General features: G+C 40.5%; 1 protein-coding gene across 1 annotated transcript in view; it reads right to left on the bottom strand.

The window, feature by feature from the left end:
• Positions 1-9,695, bottom strand: part of Dlc1 (DLC1 Rho GTPase activating protein) — a 420,643-nt gene extending 410,948 nt beyond the window's left edge. The window contains exon 1 of the mRNA XM_039094797.2: positions 9,507-9,695. The gene's annotated coding sequence lies outside the window, so the exon portion shown is untranslated. The remainder of the gene's footprint in view (positions 1-9,506) is intronic.
• Positions 9,696-13,805: the final 4,110 nt, after the last annotated feature.

Below are 13,805 nucleotides of genomic sequence, written 5' to 3'. Positions count from 1 at the left end.
GATGAGGTAAGCATATTTAATTTCTTCCACCCTACAACTCTGTTTCTACCATCTGTGCATCTATATTTCCATGAACTATTCTAGTGAAGTTACACAGAAGCATCGCTCTGTGAATAACACACACAACTCATGCATATGACACAACTCATCCAGAGGAAAAAGCTTGATGTGTTAAACAGTAGAGGAGTTAGATTTTTAAATCATGTTAAGGACGCGATAGAAAAACATCTGGAAAGGACCAGGTTGATCGAAATAGGCCTTTATGGTTTCAAGAATGGAAGGTCATATTAAACCAATCTCTTAAAGAACGCTAATAGTGCTGCTGCCAAGATAGACAGAGGCAGCTCAGAGCTGTAATGCATTTGGCTTTTCTAGGATCACACAAAATACTGGAGCTTAAAGAGGCAGGATAGGAATGCATTATCTTGATTTTCATGTTTTAAGGTCTTTATTGTTTACAAAATGATTATCTGGATTTCCTCTCACATCTATCTATCTGTCTGTCTGTCTGTCTGCCTGCCTGCCTATCTATCTATCTATCTATCTATCTATCTATCTATCTATCTATCTATCTATCTATCTATCATCTATCTATCTATCTACCTACCATCTATCTATCTACCTCTCTCTCTCTCTCTCTCTCTCTCTCTCTGTGTGTGTGTGTGTGTATGTGTGTGTGTGTGTGTGTGTGTGTGTGTGTGTGTATTTGACAGAAATAGTCAATATGAATAGGAAGAGACCGAAACAGTGACATTCACTTAGGAAATAATTTCAGTGTTAATGATGGACTAGGAAGACACAGAGCTTTCAGAAACACACCTTCTTCCTTTAAGGCTATATAAAAGGCAAGCAACCAGCCAACCCCATGACAGCCATACACAGGTTTGGACCTCACCTTTTTGAAATATTTAAGAGTAATTTACATTAAAAGAATGAATGGTAAGATCAATGTGTGAGATTTCTAGAATGCTAAAGAAGGATGTGATGGTCCTTGAGAACAATTAGAAAAAGCTCTGGTGGTGGTTTGAAGAGTAATGGCCCCTGTAGATTCATGTGTTTGAGTGCTTGGCTATAAGGAGTGGCCCTATTAGGGGGGGTAGTGTTGTTGGAATAGGTGTGGCCTTATTGGAGGAAATATGTCACTGGGGCTAGGCTTGTAGGTTTCAGAAGCTCAAGTCAGGCCTAGTGTGTCTCTGTCTCATCCTGCTGCCTGAAGATCCAGATGTAGAACTCTCAGTTCATTTCCCAGCACCACATCTGCCTGCACACTGCCATGCTTCCCGCCATGATGTCAATGGGCGAAACCTCTGAAATTGTAAGGCAGCCTCAATTTGGATATTTTCCTTTATAAGAGTGGCAGTGATCATGATGTCCCTCTGCAGCAATCACACTCTAAAGAACGTTTCCTTGGGTAACAGCTGCATTTATCCAGATGGAAACATGGGCAGGGAACCCATGGACCTATGTACGGACCTGACCTTCTTGATATCTGCGTGGGCTTAGGTTGGAATTAAGACGGAGCTTCTTGGTGAAGAAGCATCTTGCCATGTTTATCAGATTTGACCTGCTGGTTGGTTATGAAGATTGGAATTGCAAAAAAAAAAAAAGATTTTGCAGGGTACACAGAGATGGTTACTGGGTCAAGGGCATGTAACGTTCTTTTGGAGGACCCGAGTTCACCTGTGGAAGCCAGAGGAAAACTGTTGAGTCTGTTCTTTCTAACTTGATGAGGACACTCTAAATGGAATCCAGGTCACCAAGGTCTTGCTGCAAGTGGCCATCTCGTCAGCCACTGAGGGTCCTTGTTCATTTGATCATACCTCGTGACATTGGCTCTGCTCCACCAATTTCTTCCTCCAAAATTCATTCTTCTGTGGGTTTCCAGGATACCAGCAAACGTAACTGTCGTTATTTCCCCCATGATCCTCTCGCCCAGCATCCTTTGACGGCTACTCCTCACATCTCTCCCTTGGTGTTATTCGAGACTTCTTAGCTTCTCAACTTATATTCCTGACTGACTGCTTCCGGTTTAATAGCAGAGTGCACCGTCTGTCTGTTTAATGACTTCACAAAGTCTACATTGTCATACAGATTGCTGCCTTCATCTACAGACTTACCTGTTAGCATACCTACTTGATACCTAGGTGTCTAAAAGGCATTTCTGAGGGTAGTCTCTGTACTGCGTTTCTAGTGTTTTTGGTTATTACTTATTTTTGTAATATTTTCTAGTTATATGGTGACTCATTTCTTCCAGATTCTTATCCTCAGCTCTCCTTGTTCTCCTCATTCTGAATCCTAGCAAGAAATCTTTTAATCTCAAAAGTGGAAAACTTAATAATTCCTTGCCACTCTGCTACTATTATGCTCACAGACACTATTTAGCTCTGACTTGTGCTACCTTTTCTCTCTTGTGCCTTAGCCTTGACTCTTCTTCTCCATTCCTGACAGGAATCCAGTCACTATGGCCAGAGGGTTCCCATCAGAATGTCATTTAAATACCTTAATCATTTTAAATTTTTTGTTCGGAGGAAAAAAAAATCTAAAGAGTTTACCGCACCACACAGGTCCTGTGTGATTTGGGGTTCTCACCCACTTTCTACTATCAACTCTCAATTCTTTACATCTCGTTCAGGCCTCAGAGTCTCTCACTCCTCTTTACATGTGCCATTCACACTGCCAGGGGAGGAACATGCTGCTCCTGTTCTTTAGCTCCTCTCCTTAATGTCCTTTGAGGGGACACCACTGACGCGTGAGCTTAAAGATATAGGCCTCCATAGGCCTCGCTGGAAGTCTTTGCTACACATCTATCTCATGTATTTATCAGGCATCAGAATGTAAACTCCACGAAGAAAGATTTTTCTTAGGTATTTTATATGCCATAAGATTACACGTAGGAAAAAAACCATTAAAAGAGAGAAAATATATGCAGCTTTGGGACATGAATATATTTGGGGGAAAACAAATGGAATAAATTGGGTAGTAATGGGTAACTTTAATTTTCTAATGTGTGTGTGTGTGTGTGTGTGTGTGTGTGTGTGTGTATACATTTCTCTATATGTCTGTCTACTGTGGTAGTTTAAATGAGAATATCTTCCATAGATTCATATATTTGAATTTTGCTTTCCAGTTGGTATTTCCGGTTATTATTTTAGATGAGTTAGGAGGTGTGGCCCTGCTGGAGGAAGTTCATCACTGGGGCTGAACTTTGAGATCTCAAGAGCCTGCACAAGACCCAGTCTTGTTTTTTCTGCCTTCTGCTTGAGGATCAGGATGCGAGCTCTCAACTACTGCTCCAGTACCCGCCTGCCTGCTGCCATGTTCCCCACCATGGTGGTCATGGACTTAGACTCTGAAACTGTAAGCAGGCCCCCAATTGTCTGTCTTCCTAAGTTGTTTTGTTCATAATGTTTATTCACAGCGATAGAAGAGTAACTAAGATATTGTGTGTATGGGTGGGTTTGGGGTGGGCAGACAGCATATACAATTCATAAAACACATGGTCAGGGGATAACTTATACGTACCAGAACTTCTCTTCCACCACCAAATACCCAAGGATTTAACTTAGATTCTTAGGTTTGGAGACAATTTGCCCTCTGGGCTATATGATCAGCTTGCTAATTTTTTTTAAATAGGGTTCCATTGATAACTAGAGATTATTTTGTTACATATTAGTGACTGATATATATAGACATTAGTGTGATTTTTTCTTCTGAACACTTAGCATGGTTTGTAATCACAATAATTACTTTATTAAGCTTCAATTTTTAAAGCTAAATTAAGTTATTAAAAACAATTTATGAAAGATAGTAAGTACCCTGCCAGGTAACCGTGGATGCAGTATGTTAGGGGTGCCGATGGAGGGAAGGGACAGTGGCTAAAGAAAGAGAAAGGATAAAGATACAATGTGGGACTAGGGCAATCTATGATGGGGCTCTCTCGTGTTCTAAAGTGGCACTTCCCAAACCTCAACCTTCACCAGAGTCATTCATGGACAGACGCCATGCTTGAGATCTTAGTTTAGTTCTTCATACTCTGTGATCCCTACCTTTTAAAGGGCTCTCAGGCAAGCTGATGTTTCCTTGAGCACCCAGAACAAGGGCCCCATAGGTGTAAGGGTTGTTGCTGTAGAAAATATAAAAAGGCTTTCTTTTACCCCACACTAGATTCTGGCACCGTAGGACCCCAAGATATCTGGTAGACATCTTCATTTCAGTCAGCAAAGCCTCTCACCTGCTCTGCTCCATCCCATATCACACTGCCGATGGCTTCTTCTGAGCCTGGCAGCAATCTCTCGACCCATCTAGTTCCCAAGGCAGGTTGCCACCATGCCAGACATATACATTCCAACTCTGTGGTGGCCTAGTGTCTCCAGCTGCCACATACTCTCTTAACCTTAAATCGCCAATGAAAGAGCACACAACACAATAACCTCTGATCCAATTGATAAGATAGAATTTGCTCATCTTGCCATACAAAGCCCTGTACACATTCATGCCTTAAGAATATTCATAACAACCTGTAAATGTGGAGAGAGGAATCTTAAAATCCACCTCCATGTTTTCTCCACTGCTTCTACTGCCTTGCTCCAGTCTCCTACTTCTCTAAAACCTTTCTCCTGCCCATGCTTCCTTCTCCTCCAATGACCAGCCTCATTCTATCTACATGCCTTCACCTGTACGACATCCTACATAGGGTCTCTACTCTCTCTGCAGCCACTATCCTAAAATATAGTCTAGGTCAACTCTCAGGAATTCTGATGTGGTAATTGGTTTGGGTGTATGCTAGTTGGCTTAGCATGTGGTCCAGCCATTGACATTTTAAAAATTATTCTAACGCATAGAAAAAAGTTCAGATTTCATGGTAAGGGAAGGGCCTTGCTGGTAATGATCTTTTTCTGAGACTTTCTAGACCATGCTTGCCTCCTATACTGCCCCTCTGAGGGTTGGATTCAATTTTGAGGTGCACCAACTGACACATTTTCACACAAATCCAATGAATAAATAGGGGGAAGTCTCTAATGGATCTGTTCTGAATGAGGCCATCTGGTCAGTTGCTTCCCAGAACTTGTCTCACTGTGGAAGGAATCACAAAATGGAGGAAAACATCTAAACCACCAGAGAATGCTGACAGACCCTGGTGATTCATTCGGTTAATTTATTAATTTCAAAAATTTTAGAACTGTGCTGTGTTAGTAAAAACACATATATTAATAGAGAAAAAGAAGGGCTTTTCTAGCAGTGACGTACACAGTTTATATACTATACCGATTATGAAAATGCAGTTACCACTGTATTTCAAAATTGAGAATTTTTATGATGTGGTCATTGCTCTGTGAGTGTTGTGAGTTCGTGGGAAACAGGGGTCTAAGGAAATGTCTTTCTGAAGTCATGGAAGATAAGCCGATTCCCATAGGGTTAGACGTCAGCATTGAGAACTAAGCGAAGGGCAGCGGGAAGATGTTGGGGAACTCGGATTCCATTCCACTCTTTCTCGAGACAAGTTCCTCTTGCTTAATCAGCTTAGCCTCTCTAGAATAGGTTTACACCTTTGTTAATGGTGCTACCTGGCACGTTATGATATGTTTTGTTTCCTTTTTCAGTCTGAAATCACAACCCATATTGGTTAATGGCTTCAAAACAACATGACCAAAGGCAAAAGTGAGCATGGGGTAGGTAGGTAGTGTTATCGTCTACACTGCGCTTCCTTCTGGATGCAGTGTGGATAATTGGTTGGAAAGGAGATGAACAGAGAGGGTAAACAAAGGCTGTGCAGAGGAGGAGGCCCGGACGCTACCACAGGGATATAGGTCTCCATGGAAGATGGTAGACCTCTCCTAAGGAATCCGAGTAGGATCTAAGGAGAGGCAGCTAGGCTGGGGAGGGGTAGTTAAGGTATTTTGTGACTGCTGCTGTAGGTGTGGAGGGGGAAGGAGGGAGTAGATGGGCTCAGGAGTGACTCATTAGACAGCACAGCTTGTTGGTGTCTTGTGCTTTGCTAGATACTCAGAACAAGGGTAAGTTGACTACCCTCCACTAACCGGTTTCTTTTATCTGATAATTCTTGATCTTATATATGCTGATTCATTTGGTTAATAATTTCCTCAGGCCCCCATTTCCCATGAACCCACAACACTCACATAGCAATGACCACATCATGAAATTTTGAAATTTTGAAATATAGTGGTAACTTTATTTCATAATCGGTATAATATATAAACTGTGCGCAGCAGAACTAGAAAAACCCTTCTTCTTCCCTATTATGTGTTTTCACTAATGCAGCAGAGTTCTAAAATTTTTGAAGTCAATAATTAACCAAATAAATCAGCAGAAATCAATATATATGCCATATATATTCTTAGTTTATCACACATAAGTAAAAGTATAGAGAATCGATTTCTGTAAGTTCAAGGTTCAGATACTTATTCTCGCTTATAGGAAATGAAGTGCTGATAAGTGAAAGTATAATGCCAGATAGTCTTTTGATATTATTTCGTTGTGAGTGTCTTAAAACATGATCTTCAATAGACCATAGTGGTACATTCTGGTATGTAGGGATACCTGGAAAGACACCAAATCACTGAGAAAAATATGATAAATCCCAAGAGCCCAATGCCATGGTGATTTGGAACTCAAGAATCAATTGATCAATGTCACTACTGAACTGCATGCCCACATGACATGGAATTTGGTTTTATTTAGATGAATCATTTTGATCAGATATGCTTGGGGGATTGAAAGTGAGTGCTTCCTGTAAAGAAGTCCACTATTCTAGGTGGTTCAGGCACAGCACGGAACAAATAGGGTCCCACATGCAATCTTTGAAAATTGGAAATATGCATAGTTTTAGTTTTTACAGATTTATTTTTTGCATAGTATATGTGTATATGTACATGCATGTGTGTATTCAGTTTGTGTGTGTGTGTGTGTGTGTGTGTGAGTGAGGGTGCATGGGTGTGCAAGTGTCCTCAGAGGCCAGCAGAGGGTGTGAAATCTCATGGAGCTTCCGTGGGCACTCCTCGATGTGGGTGATGGGTACCTAACTCAATTCCTCTGAATAGCAGCACTCTTAATGGCTGGGCCATCACTCCAGCTCCCAGATATGTAGTGTTTAATAGTCAGTATAAATACAATACAATCCCAAAGTAGTTTTAGTTTGGTATATCATCTATACTACTGAACAAATATTAGCGAAGGGATAGGGAAGAGGGCACCCATTATATTTCAGATACGTTTTGATTCAAATTTACTGCTTTAGGGTTTTAAAAACACCTCAGTATGGAATAAAGAGAAGTAACTCAGCTGCTGTTGAAATGTGATAGGTCAGATTCAAATGCACAGGTGCTGACTCCATATTTTATGTTTACTGTAATGATTACACCATGTGCTCGTTCACAGATGTGATTATAGAACGTAGACCTACGCACTAATAACATTTTCCTTAATCAAATACTAAATCATTTCCCAGAAACTAATCTTTACTTAAGTATTCAAGGAGAAAGGAGGAAACTAACCGTGGATTTTATGTAGTGATATAGTGATATCCGTGCATGCTCAGGTAACAAATTTGACGCATTCATTTTTAGCTAAGGAAAAGTAAAGAATCCGGCCTCTTTGATGCTGGAAGATCTGTTTTTCTGATCTTTTCTTTCTATTGACATGTAAACTTGATAATTGAACAAAAATCGGGGCATTAGAAACTCTGTAAGAGCATGAAGCAAAAAAAATGCTGGTATAGCAGGGCTACGTGAGCGTGTGTTTTAATCTCTGTACATATTCTTAAATTGAAGTAACTTCTATACAAGTTTATAGTTACTGACCGTTCACAGCATTTTACATATGCTGCTTTGCTAATTCTTTGGATCGAGTTTATAGACCTGCTAGAAGATAAATATGAAACTTAGAAGTCCTAAACTTAAAATGATTTTAAAATCTATATAGTTCATGAAGGATTGCCTAACGGACTCTGGTCTGAGTGTTTATATTCCTCAAAGTTTCCTATATTAAAGTAGCCCTAGCAACACGATGGTAAAACAAGATGGAGTTATGAGTCAAAGACTCGTTGATTGTGTCAGCGGCCATTATTCCAGTGCTCCCTGGGAACTGCCTTGCCTTCCCACTGTGTGAGGACACAGGAGAAAAATCATAGTTTTTGAGGCAGGAAGTGGGGCCTCCGTGTAGTCTATTGACTCTTCTGTAACCTTGATCATCAGTTCCTCAGCCACCAGAACTGTGAGAGTCCTGTTCACAAGCCTGTTTTTGATGGATTGTTTTCAGCAAATCACCAAAATGTGGGGTTATGACTTTTAACTCCACCAACCGTTTTTACCTCTAATTGGCCTTAAATGAGAGACCCTCTATGTCAGCAGCTCCCAAGCTTTCTAGGTCTGTGACCCTTTAACACAGTTCCTCATGTCGTGGAACCACAAAACTATTTCACTGCTACTTCATACCTGAAATTTCGCTACCGCTAAGAACGATAATATCTGAGGTGCAGGGTACCTGATACACGGCCCCCGAAAGGTTAGAGACTCCCAGGCCGAGAATCTCTGCTCTCCCTTCAGGTTCTCTACTCAAGGTTACTGAGGAATTGGGATGGCAGTGATGGCTCCAGCAACCATGAGGCTTCTGCGAAGTACGCTGTAGCCTCTGTCATCTCAGTACTCCCCCCTCCGCCCCCCACTCCCAGCATGCTTCTGATGTCTCTGCTGCATTACGGGACTTGACGCAAATCAGCGTGAGTGAGGAAATGTGTCACACTTCTTTCCTTTTAGACGAACAGATTTTGGAGAGCTCCCATTTAAACATTTTCTACTCGTTTCTAGCCTAACTGATACATGTGCTTTGTAGATTTGAAACCGACGAGTGATAGTTCTCTAAGTCATTCATGCAAAGCGTGCATTAGATCCACAATGTAATGGTAGCTTAAGAAAGGAGGGGCCGATTTCTGAAAGTGAAGAGTATTATGTAAAAAAAAAAAAAAAAAAAAAAAAAACCAAAAAGCAACTGGGTGGTATTTGTTGCTTCTTAGTTACACTTAGAATCATGCAGCATGTGAAGTTTGGTCCATTGGATTCCATCCTTTTCATTCTGGCTGATGATTCTTCCTGTACCTTGTTATTATAATGTTAACTCTATAATTACTCTATCTGACACAGAAGAGGGCCATGTCTTTTATCCTAAGCCTGTTATCTCTAAGTGGCCACAGAATGGCCAGTGTTAATATCTGGGAGGATGCTGACATAAGGAAGAAACAGACAAAAGCAAAAGCGACCTTAGGCAGTACCACAAGTGTGTCTAATGACTCAGGTCCGCCCTTCTCAGGGAATCAAGGCTCTCGCACGTTTGCTGCATGAGATGTGGCCGGGGAACGGACAAGAAACAGCCTCTGCTAGTGAGAACAAAGGCTGCCATTGTGAGATCTCAGTAGCATAATATACAAGCTTGAAAGCAGAGCTCTGGTTAGTGTGAGAGAAAGGAAGTGCTTCATTAGCTATCTCAGGGCATACCTCGGTCTTGTACCACATGGCGGCATGCACCAACGGCCCGGCCATGAAGAATGAGCTATTCACTTGGCTCTCATAATCTCGCTCTGTTTCAGCCTCTTGGGTTGACAGCTTTCACGTTAAGCGCAGCAGGCTCTAGAGAAACAGCCTTACATTCTTCAGTGATGTAGTTTGTTCTTGGAAAATTCCTATCTAAAATAAGGAGATAAAATAACTTTGGCCTCTCGTGAGCTCAATGTGGTACATTATACGTCCTTTTGGAGCGTGGTTCTGTTTTTATGATTAATAGGAGCACTTTAATAAAAAACGATTTTGTGGAAAGGAGTGGCCTTGAACGAATGATTTGCAATTTCAATGTTACTCAACCCTAGCAATCATATGAATATTCATTTTGCTGTGAAGGCTTGCTTTGTAAGTAGAAAATTAAAATAAAATGCTTTTGCAAGATATCGAGTGGTGGAGAAGTAATTTTGCCTGATAGTTTTCAGGAAAACCGCTATGAACTCCAGGCCCATCGTCAAGAGCCATAGATTCCTGCAATTGTCCCAAATATAAAAGTATATAACTCAAATTCAGGTTCAAAACACTGCTGCTGAATTCCTTTTACAGGAATTTGTAAAATTCCCTTTGTGCTTTGAAGGGAAATACATTATATTTAGATCTTTGCTTATAATATTTCCTAGATTTGATCTGAAGGTCAGTCTTCGATAGTATTGGGCAATCACAGGGGCCCGGCTGCCTTTCTGGTCACACAGTGGTGCTGAAGGGCATTCTGGGCTTTAGCTACAAGGAAGCAGAGCTAAGTAAGGCAGAGATTTAGAAGATGCAGAGAGCTTTATCTTATATCGCCATTCTAGAACTATAAAATCAAGTGGTAAACGTGATCCTACCACTCAAATTTATACCTAGCAATATTCGTTAGGAATTGTATTGCTGCTCTTGGTTAAGTTATGGAGCTATTCCATCCCAATAGCAATTTTGATCTTTACACTTTATGCAATTTTATCTGATAATCGGGTAGAACAATAGGAAAGTGTTGCCTCAATGCCTAAAATAATTAAACTTCCTGAAACTTATCGATCAAAATGTAGTTGTACATTTTTCCAATGAGAACAATGTTTTCTTAAAGCAATTTCTTATTTGAGTCGTGAAAGTCTAGTTATCACTCTGGGGGCCCAGCCAATCAAGTTTATGATAGAATCTTCTTGGAAAGGGATCACCCCACACCTCTATTTATTTATTATTTATTTTCAGCTCTGAGGATTGAACCCAGAGCATTTGGTTAGTGCTATACCCTGAGCTACGGCCTAACCCAAACGATATTCTTAATTCAAAGTTAGGTCCCTATATTTTAATATTTCCCCCCTCTCCTCCAAGAAAACAGGTTGCTAGCAATTTTTATACAAAACATTTTCCCTACAAGTACACTGCTTAATTAGCTTTTAATCTGATTCCCATACAACCTAAATTCTTACATTGGAGACATGATCTCCAGCAATTCAGAGTGCAGAGTGTGACCTTATTTGGAGAAAGGGTCTTTGCAGAGATAATTAAGTTAAAATGAGGTCATTAGGTTGGGCCTTAATCTCCTACAGCTAACATCCTTGTAAAAAGAGGAATTTGGCCATGGAGCCATGCATAGAGGAAAAACAATCATGTGGTCATCAAACAATGGCCGTCTACAAATCAAAGAGAGGGGCTTTCTGTAAAGCAGTTAGAAGGAAACAACCCTACAAATACCTTGATTTCAACGATGGTTTTGTTTAAAAGGAGAATTGTAATGATTCTCAGCTTCTCTTAACGACTTAAACAAATGCTAGTTAAGACATTGGTTCGCCTTCTGCAACAGCTACAGGATTTTTTTTTTTGACAGATCTTATTTCATTCTATTAAGTTCTGATTTGTTATCTCTTAAAAAGTAAGCCTAGGATGTTCAGAATGCCTGGGCTCACATTTTGTGTTGCCGGTTTAATCTATAATGGTAACATCAAGGTGAATTTGTTTCTAAATATTTACTTTAAAACTGGGTATCACATATTTAGGAATAAGGCAAAAAAATAAAAATCTACTATATTCTCAGAATTTTATTTAGAATTATTTATTTATATTCTCTGCAGTGCTGAACAACGGACCTGGGGATTTAAACATGTGGGGGCAAGCATTGCACTACTGAGCCAGATTCCTGGCCTAAATTCTAGTTTTTAAAAATGTAAACCTGATAAAGTGACTAATACTCTGAAAATATTAAAACAATGTAGATGGGAAAATATGACATGTTCCATTGGAGAGCTTTCATTAATCTAGACATTCCTTTAAAAGTCGAATTCTGTATCTGCTTGCACCTACCGAAGTTTCACAATACTGTTTCAGAGGATAACTCTGTTTGATGCTGATCATTTTTGACTTATTTCTCTAATGTCAAAGCATTTCTAAACAGTGAGAGGTTGTCTGTGTACTTTACCAATCAGGACAAGACAAATATCTAATTTAGAAAATGGGGACTCTCTAAGTTCAAAGAGAATTGGCTTAACCTTTCGGGTAATTACCGATGTAATTAGGAAGACGATGTAATTAGAAATGAAGGAAGCAGAATGAGAAGCTGGTGCCACAGTTTGGCGCCACAACTTGTTCAAATGCTGCAGAGCTCAGACTCAACCTCCAACAACCGTCACAGCAAAGACGATATTTGAGAGCCTAATAGAAAAGGTCCTTTGCAGATAATCTGACTGTATAACTGAAATTTGTAGAAACAATTAAGGACCTGGGTTTTAAACAGAGACACCTTGAAATCCCACCGTGCAATACACTTGAAAAGTCGACAATGATTCACCTAAATCACAATTTCTATGCTGCAGCTGTTTTTCTTCTTAAACTTTAGCAGTTACTAGAGTGCTAAATTGCCCGCAGGATCTTGCTAATTTTATGAAAATACATTGATTAATTATACAGTTTCCTATTCATATTTTCTGGGTCACAGATAAAAGTATTTTTTTAAACAGATACATTTACATTGTTAAAAGATAAAAGCCCGATTTGTCTGGATATTAGCACAGGGAGGTTTTAGAGGATATATTTTAAAAGACAGACTCCTTGTCGGGGGTGGGGAGAATAATGAATTACATGGAAATATGAATGGGAGAATGAGGGGGGATTTTGAAATAATTTAGAATAAAAACATAAATCCTGTTGGAAATTCCTTAGGTCCACCATCATCTTTCTACTCTCTTTAATTTGGCTGAAAAGAGGAAGTTGGAAAGTCCTTATCTTCAAATGAAGGCTGACCAAATTTCTGAGATGATCTTTGAATATTTCAGACAGTTGACCTTGGCAGAGTAAGGGAGGGGGTGAGGACACACAAGGATGACAAGGCAGTGTTGGGAGGGAAGGAGGGAGACAAGGTGCATTTGAGAGTCCAGTGTGTGTGTGTGTGTGTGTGTGTGTGTGTGTGTGTGTGTCCTAGGATCATCATCAAGCTTGTCAACATGTGCCTTTATATGCCAAGCCATCTGGGGCTGAGACAAGGTCTCTTTTAAAAGCCCTGTATTAGAGGGATGCATCACTGAGTAAGGGCTTGAGTTTGAAGGGTAGATAGGAGGATCCTTAGACTTTGTTAAACTGGAATTATGTAAATCACAAAACCCACTACCTCTTTGTAAATTCGTATCCGACTCCAGGCATTAAGCACACTAACAGAATTCTTGAGCAGGTTACATCTACAAGCTCCATCCTCAGAGACTCAGAATTATTAAACCCAGAAGATGCACCTGAAGCCCTCTGTGCAACATTTTATAGGGGTAATGTCCATATAGCAAGGCACCTAGAGAGGAAAGTACTGACCTGGCAGTTGGAGGGGACAACATCTAAGACTGTGATTTGGGGCAAACTGAGAGGCTTTCAGAAACCTTGAGAGACTTTGGAGAGGCCCTAACGAATAGTATTTCCATTTTTATTCTAAGGCAAATCTACAAACAGCTTCTCCCTTGGCTCTAAAACAGCTATGTTTTGCTGGGGACTTTAGCTAGCACTTTTGGTGAAAACTTGGGGCAAGCGCATTATCTCTTTTGTCACAGGCCATCTGTCTGTCCCCGTGGAACGCACGTCTGTGCAACACCTGGTCTGACCTGGAGCTTTTGCGACCTTTTCCCTTGAATTACACACAGCGTTTAAAACAGCAGCCTGAGGGCTGAATTAAAGAGCAGTTGAACCGGCTCAGACAGAAGACAGGAAAGGGGCGGGCCACCGGAGATCACTCAGTGCGCATGACCGGCGCGCGTTGCCCTGGCAACAAGGAAGGGCATACCC

Source organism: Rattus norvegicus, chromosome 16 (assembly GCF_036323735.1).
Source record: "Rattus norvegicus strain BN/NHsdMcwi chromosome 16, GRCr8, whole genome shotgun sequence".
Lineage (NCBI taxonomy): Eukaryota > Metazoa > Chordata > Mammalia > Rodentia > Muridae > Rattus > Rattus norvegicus.
This window is presented reverse-complemented; position numbering and strand designations above follow the sequence as displayed.